This window comes from Borostomias antarcticus (genome assembly GCF_949987555.1).
Source record: "Borostomias antarcticus genome assembly, chromosome: 1".
Taxonomy (NCBI): domain Eukaryota; kingdom Metazoa; phylum Chordata; class Actinopteri; order Stomiiformes; family Stomiidae; genus Borostomias; species Borostomias antarcticus.
Genome location: NC_140234.1, coordinates 57466804 through 57474303, shown reverse-complemented (window position 1 = coordinate 57474303; position 7500 = coordinate 57466804). Strand labels below are relative to the sequence as shown.

At 46.5% G+C, this 7500-nt stretch overlaps 1 protein-coding gene across 1 annotated transcript in view; it reads left to right on the top strand.

Moving 5' to 3' along the window:
• Positions 1-7500, top strand: part of robo3 (roundabout, axon guidance receptor, homolog 3) — a gene marked incomplete at its 5' end in the record, with an annotated part of 150217 nt that overhangs the window by 67716 nt on the left and 75001 nt on the right. The gene's annotated exons all lie outside the window — the stretch shown is intronic.

The window sequence follows — 7500 nt, the reverse complement described above, 5'->3', positions numbered from 1 at the left end:
GAGACAGAGAGAGACAGAGAGAGAGACAGAGAGAGAGACAGAGAGAGACAGAGAGAGAGACAGAGAGAGACAGAGAGACAGACAGAGAGAGAGACAGAGAGAGAGACAGAGAGAGACAGAGAGAGAGACAGAGAGAGACAGAGAGAGAGACAGAGAGAGAGACAGAGAGAGAGACAGAGAGAGAGACAGAGAGAGACAGAGAGAGAGACAGAGAGAGCCGGAGAGAGACAGAGAGAGAGTCAGAGAGAGAGCCAGAGAGAGAGAGAGAGAGCCGGAGAGAGAGAGAGCCGGAGAGAGACAGAGAGAGTCAGAGAGAGAGACAGAGAGAGACAGAGAGAGCCGGAGAGAGAGAGAGAGAGCCGGAGAGAGAGACAGAGAGAGCCGGAGAGAGAGACAGAGAGAGAGAGAGAGAGCCAGAGAGAGACAGAGAGAGAGAGAGAGAGCCGGAGAGAGACAGAGAGAGCCGGAGAGAGACCCTCCAGCAATGAAACCGAGGAAGGCTCCAAGAGGGAGAAGAAAAACACCAAAGTCGTTTCCTCTGGGAAAGTTGACCCTTCCCATTAGGACATCACATCAACAGAAGCCCAATTAACGCGGGGCGGCGGCACCACAGCCCTCGGGTTTCCATTCGCATGCAAGTGCCTCTTCTTGTCGTCTTCAGAGCTCAAAGGGTTGGCGGACGGAGTACAGAACCCTCAACCCCTCAAACCCTCAACCGCGGGTCCCAATCTAACTTAGGGAAATGTGCACACATTTGCAAATCAATTCTCAAGCTTCAGGGAAGGGTTGAAGAAGAAGGAGGAGGGCGAGGCGCTGTAAAACAACAAACTTAAGTCGGGGAGGTCGGTCGATTAAAAGAATTGCAGATGAGGGTGATTTTTCGGTTGTCTTTCACTTTCTTTGCCTCTTTCCTGATGCTCCTTTTGAGTTTTATAACACTTCACAACAACAATGGCCTCCTTTATAGCTACTGTACCGCCATTAGAATGTGAAAGAGCTGCTCTCACCAGGCATGGACATTGTTAGTGGGGGGTCTTATTCAAGTGGCTGTGGTTGAAGAGGTGTTGGGTTCAGTGTTGGGGACTAAACAAGTCCCCCCGCTAGAGTCATAAGGATTTGAGCTACATGGCTTTTGAAAGATTGCTTGTGATTGGATTTGTTAGTACTTCAGGTGAAAATGAAAGTTTGTCATGGTGTCAAAGTGTGAGACTGGTCCACGCTGTGATCGTACATGTTTTAATGCTCGTCCTCGCCCCTACAGAGTCATGAAAGAGCTTAATGTTCTCACGTTCTCTGTGTCATGACACATGTGCATCCTACTATGTGACATCGCTTCAATGCTTTGAGGGGACGCTAGGAATCTACCCGTAGCTGGCTAGAGGTGTCAATTTGACTTTGGAGCTAGGATTAATGTTGACCTCAAGACTTTGTCATGTGCTTGAATGGAGCTGACAATTATTCAATTGACCCCCTAACCTCTCGGTGGGGGGTCAGAACTGTTGTCATGGAGATTTTGACGGAACTTTCTTTTCTCACAACAAACAATTCTCAAAATAGATATGTTAAGGATTACAAAGTACATTTTCTGTCAGAAAAGCTCTCAACAGTATTTTGAAAAGATGAGAAGTTTGAAATGGGACATGCAGTTAGTCATTAGACTAAACTTTTTTTTTTTTACATCTTGAGTACAATGTTCGCTTCAATGACCTTACATGCAAATGTCTTGCCCCTGTCCATCGTCCTTTCACAGGGACGTCAGTGACGAGGGTACTCTAGTGATTTGTAGAGGTCTTTGCGATGTACAGATCGTGTTTTCTTTCCCAGAGAAAAAGATAAATCTGCTTAGGACTAAATGCCCACTTGGACAGACATTGTGTTATAATGAAAGGGGGTTGGCAGGGAGCTGGATTCAACTCTACAACTGCGGCAGAGACTCTTGTGTTGGACAGCAGGGTCAGACCAGCCCACTCACTAACTTCTAGAAGAGAAACCTCAGCACTTTTCTGTCCTCCATTATAGCGAGACGCTGCACCAAGAGTTCCTCCGACCGCTGTTTAGATGAATTGTTTCTTTTGTGCTCTCTCTCTCTCTCTCTCTCTTTCCTTCTTTCTCTCTCCCAATGTCTTGGTCTCTCTCCTCCTTCTCTCCCATTCGTCTCCCTCCCTTCCTCCCTCCCTCATATATACGACTGTATTTGTGCACGTTTGTTCTCATATAGAGTTCCTAAGCGGAAGCAGGAAGAGAAAACCTGAAAAAATATAAATGGTAGTGAACGACGTGAGATGAACGACGTGAGAAAAATTATTTCGTGATCCTGATTGAATTGTGCCATGACCATCACATATGATGTTTGTCAATTTAAAACACAAATTTGACTAATCTCGGTTAACTCGCAAGCTAGCTAATATTAGCTAGTCGATATTACACTCACCAAAACCTTGTAAAGCCGATCTCGCATGCCAGCTCTTACAGAACTAACTCTCCTTTCGCATTCCTGTAGCTCTCAACATGGCCAGACTTATAGTGATTTTCAGCTTTTTAAAATAATTTTAAACTCGTTCTGGAATAAGTGCTTTACAGTACTATGACAAATTGTGACTTTCTTGACATGCCAAATTATGTTTTAAATTGACAAACATCATATATGACGGTCATGGCACAATTCAAGTGGGATCAAAAAATTATTAGTTTATCGCCATTGACTACCGTACATATTTTTTCTGAATTAAGGTCCCATGGGACGGCTCTTCCTGCTTCGCCTTAGGCACAGTCCTGGTATTGAAATCCTAATTCACATCGAGCCCCCATGCGCATCGTTTCAGATTAGCGTTCGCCCCTCGTGTCATTTCCGGAGCTTAGTCGACTCTGCGAACACGAAAGATCCCAAAATTCCCGCTCAATTCTCTTCTCAGCTAATAGAGTCACACTGGCCTGCTGCATGTTCACAGTGCACACGACAAAGCATTTAGCATCATCCGCTATAGCGTTATAAGCTCATTATGAGGTTTCAGACCTCGCTTTAAAGACATTAGCACTTTAGATTTTGAAATTACGGTGGATATGCAGCGTCTATCCCCCAATTGTGGCAAAGACCCCCGTGTTTGAGGACTGGAATTTGAAGTGGCGTTCACTGCTTTTTTTTTTAAACACGTTCCTTCCCATCTGTAAATCTCTCTGTGGCGGATCTCGGCGTGCCTCCCTGTGGTTTCATTATCTCCTGTCAAGCTTTGAAGCCCTGGCTCTCTTGCGCCAGTATAGCAACAGCGGAGCTAATAGGTCCTCAGAGAAGACATGTATGTTAGTTATATGACTCCTACTCGCTCACTCAGGACAGCTTTGGTCTCCAGAGGACAGCCACGGTCTCCGGCTGTCCATCGTCCCCTCGTCCTCCCCGTCCTCCTCTTCGTCCTCCCTCCTCTGTCTGGTTTTTGCTCGATGGGGGATGTCCGCCGAAGATCCTAATGTCACGTCACATGATGGCAGATAAAAGCCATCCAGGCCCGGAGGCCAATCGTAGCGCACTCCCATGAGCGCGGGTCGTGTCGTGGGAACCGCTCACGACGCGATCTGAGAGGGTCCCCGCTGTGTCCCCCGTGTGTCGCAAACTCCGACTAGACGTCTGGCAGGTTAAATATCTGGTCGTGTCGGCGGGGAAAGTCCTGTAGTGAAATCAAACTGCTCGGCTGACATCCTGGGCAGCTTCCTGAACCCAGTTTTATCATGTTTTTTACAGACGGGCACAATAATATAGTTTCTGTCAGAATAAATTTGCACACACACAAGCTTTTCAGTTATCTGTAACAACAACAAGGCACAAACAAACGGTCCTTGTTGAGTCACAGTGTGAGACAGCTGCTGTACCTGCTGTACGCTTTCCCCATAAAATAGTTAATTACCTCCAACTCTCTCTGCAGCACAGACAATCAATAGAGATAGATAGACAGATAGATAGATAGATAGATAGATAGGTAGGTAGATAGGTAGGTAGATAGATAGATACTGTAGATAGATAGATAGATAGATAGATAGATACTGTAGATAGATAGATAGATATATAGATAGGTAGATAGATAGATACTGTAGATAGATAGATAGATAGATAGATAGATAGATACTGTAGATAGATAGATAGATAGATACTGTAGATAGATAGATAGATAGATACTGTAGATAGATAGATAGATAGATAGATAGATAGATAGATAGATAGGTAGATAGATAGGTACTGTAGATAGATAGATAGATTGATACTGTAGATAGATAGATAGATAGATAGATACTGTAGATAGATAGATAGATAGGTAGATAGATAGATACTGTAGATAGATACTGTAGATAGATAGATTGATACTGTAGATAGATAGATAGATAGATAGGCAGACAGACAGACAGGTAGATAGATAGATAGATAGATAGATAGATAGATAGATAGATAGATAGATAGATAGATAGGTCTCAAAACATTCATGTAAGTGTGTGTGCAGCCCTGTGATCTGACGACACGTTGAAAGCCGTGCTGTGTAACTTCGGCATTAGTAGTTTAACATTTGACTTGGCCTTTGTAGTTTGTTTGGTAAAAAAAATGGCAAACGTTTCATTTAATTTCCAGGGGCGCGTCTTTTCCCTTTGAAGCCCCTGTGTGGCATTTAGCTCAATCTCCACGTTGACATTACTCCCCTTTAAAAAACCTGGGCTAAGCGTTTATCTGCCCTCCTATTTATGCAGTAATGAGCCCTTCCCCTTTAAGGACCCCTGTGAAACCTTTAGCTCACTTTCCAGATACGGGACCGGCCCTTTAAGAAACACTTCATAACATTTAGCTCGATCTCACTCCGTGGGCTCCTTCCCCTTTAAAAACCTCCACTTAACATTTCCACATGGGTTGCTGCTACCAGCCTGGCCTGTAATATTCATGAGTCAGCTCTTAACGCCCCTACCCCGCTGAGCTCTGCCCACCCCCCCCCCCCCCGACGACCCCCCACCAACATAAGTCTGCCCCTCTCAACATGTGCACCTAAAAGCTATTAGACAGGGATAGGTGGTCCTCGATCTACCATTCCGAGGCCTGAGGGGGAAAGAGAAGCACTTTGAGAAAAATTGACAACTGTTTTCATTTTTATTTTCCGGGAGATGGACACATGTAAACATAATGGTCAGATGTTCCGCGGTCCCTCACGAGGCAGGAGTTGACCATGTTCTGGTGGAATGGGAATCGCGTGGGTTAGACGACCCCCCCCCCCCCAAAGGTCCACTGCTGTTTCCTTTCAATCAGGAATCCATGTTTCCATCTGAGAAGGTCATTGATTGGCGTGTGGGCCCATCGGCAGATGTTCCATCTCTTCCATCAGTTAAAAGCATTTCCCCTTTGAGTTGTTGATCCCATAACCCTGGAGGATTTGACAGTTGAGGAAAGAAAAGGCTTTTTTTTGTCCCGGTGTTTATTTGAAGCTCTTTTATCAGAGACGGTTTGAGCCGCACACCGGCGCCTGTGGAGACCCCTCCATATCCCCCATCTTAATTGGTGGACTGAGTCATCTTCTGAAACCTGTGGCGTTCGTCAAGGGTTTTGGATATGAAGAATTGTCAAGCGGCGATAACTGGCACAGCGTCGATGTAATCTGTCATTATTCCGCCAAACCCGGGGAGATTCTCCTCTCCTGCTTCAGCTCTGAGCTCCAAGGCGGGCATGTCCACCTGCTAGCGTCTTTGTTGTTGTTGTTGTTGTTGTCGTTGTGGCTAATCGTGAATAACTCTCCCGCCAACACGCTGTCATTCAAACCGGGGAAGAAAAGAGAGGAGAGAAAAACGATTTCAAACTCCTCCGTGAAACGGGAATTAACTCTCCTCTCTCTCTCTCTCTCTCTCTCTCTAGCTCTCTCTCTCTCTCCCGCCCTTTTTTTCTCTCTCTCTCTCTCTCTCTCTCTCTCTCTCTCTCTCTCTCTCTCTCTGCGACGGCGGTAAACAAAGACCCCCGCGGCCGTCCTCGCTCCTCGCTCTCATGAATTCAGAAAGACCCGTAGAGGGATCTTATTTATCCACGCCGCCCGGCACTCCGCCCGCTGCGCCGGCGACGCGTCGTTCCATAGATGCTGCATTTAGAGCACGTCATTTAGAGCAGCGGTCCCCAACCCTTTTTCGCACCGAGGACCGGTTTCATTTAGCCACATTTTCCGAGGCCCGGGGGGTAGCCTATCACGTTTTCTTTTTCTTTCTGAGTCTATAACGTTGTAGTGTAGTTGCTTTTTCATAAGTTTAAGTAGGCCTAACAGCAGCACACTGATTTAAACACATTACATGCATATTATTTTGGTGTCAACACATATTAGCCTATTATTATTATTATTATTATTATTATTATTATTATTATTATTATTATTATTATTATTATTATTATTATTATTATTATTATTATTATAGGCCTAATAATAAGTTTAAGTAGGCCTAACAACACACTGATATAAACGTGGCTAGCTCAAGATCAACTTGGAAGTGCTTCTTTCTTTGGAACTTCCGGGTCGGAACAGTTCAATGTAATAAATGTATTTCCCCACCACCCCATTATTTTTATTTTAGGCTATACTTTCTGAGGCGCGGTAGCAGCTGTACCGAGGCACGGTACCGGTCCACGGCCCGGTGGTTGGGGACCAATGATTTAGAACACGTAATTTAGAGAACGTCATTTAGAGAACGTAATTTAGAGCCTCGCGCTCCGGCGGTGGTCCGAGGGGAAGGAAGGAAGCCGACCTGCTCGCTACGCATTTCTCAAGGCGGAAAATGTGACATTTTACCCCTCCCGCGGTTGTTTTCCTGTGTGCTTGGAAATGAAAGCCCGGGGAGATGGTGGATTCGGGGGTGGAGGGGGGGTTGTTGGGGATTCGGGGGTGTTGTTGGGGATTTGGGCGTGTGTGTGGGGGATTCGGGCGTGGGTGTGGGGGATTTGGGCGTGGGTGTGGGGGGGGGATTTGGGCGTGTGTGTGGGGGATTTGGGCGTGGGTGTCGGGGATTCGGGCGTGTGTGTTGGGGATTCGGGTGTGTGTTACTGGGGATTTGGGCGTGTGTGTGGGGGGGATTTAGGCGTGTGTGTGGGGGATTTGGGCGTGTGTGGGGGGGGGTTTGGGCGTGTGTGTGGGGGATTCGGGCGTGGGTGTCGGGGATTCGGGCCACGCAGCTGGCGCTCTGTTCTTCTTCGTCCTCTTCGTTCTTCATGTACCCCGGACCCTCGCACTTTGAGTGCACTCTTTCTCTCAGACCCTCTCACCGAGAGGGGTCTATTTAATCATGTACCTCTCCCTCGCTGAGTAATACCGCTCTTTTTCATAACCTTAGGGCTGTCACTTCAAAGCTATCCCTTCTCTCCTGCTGTCGAGTGGTTGACATTAACTCCCCCGAGTTTGCCTCCCTGTCCGGTTGGGATAGCACTTACCGTATCTGCTCACACACACACACACACACACACACACACACACACACACACACACACACACACACACACACACACAC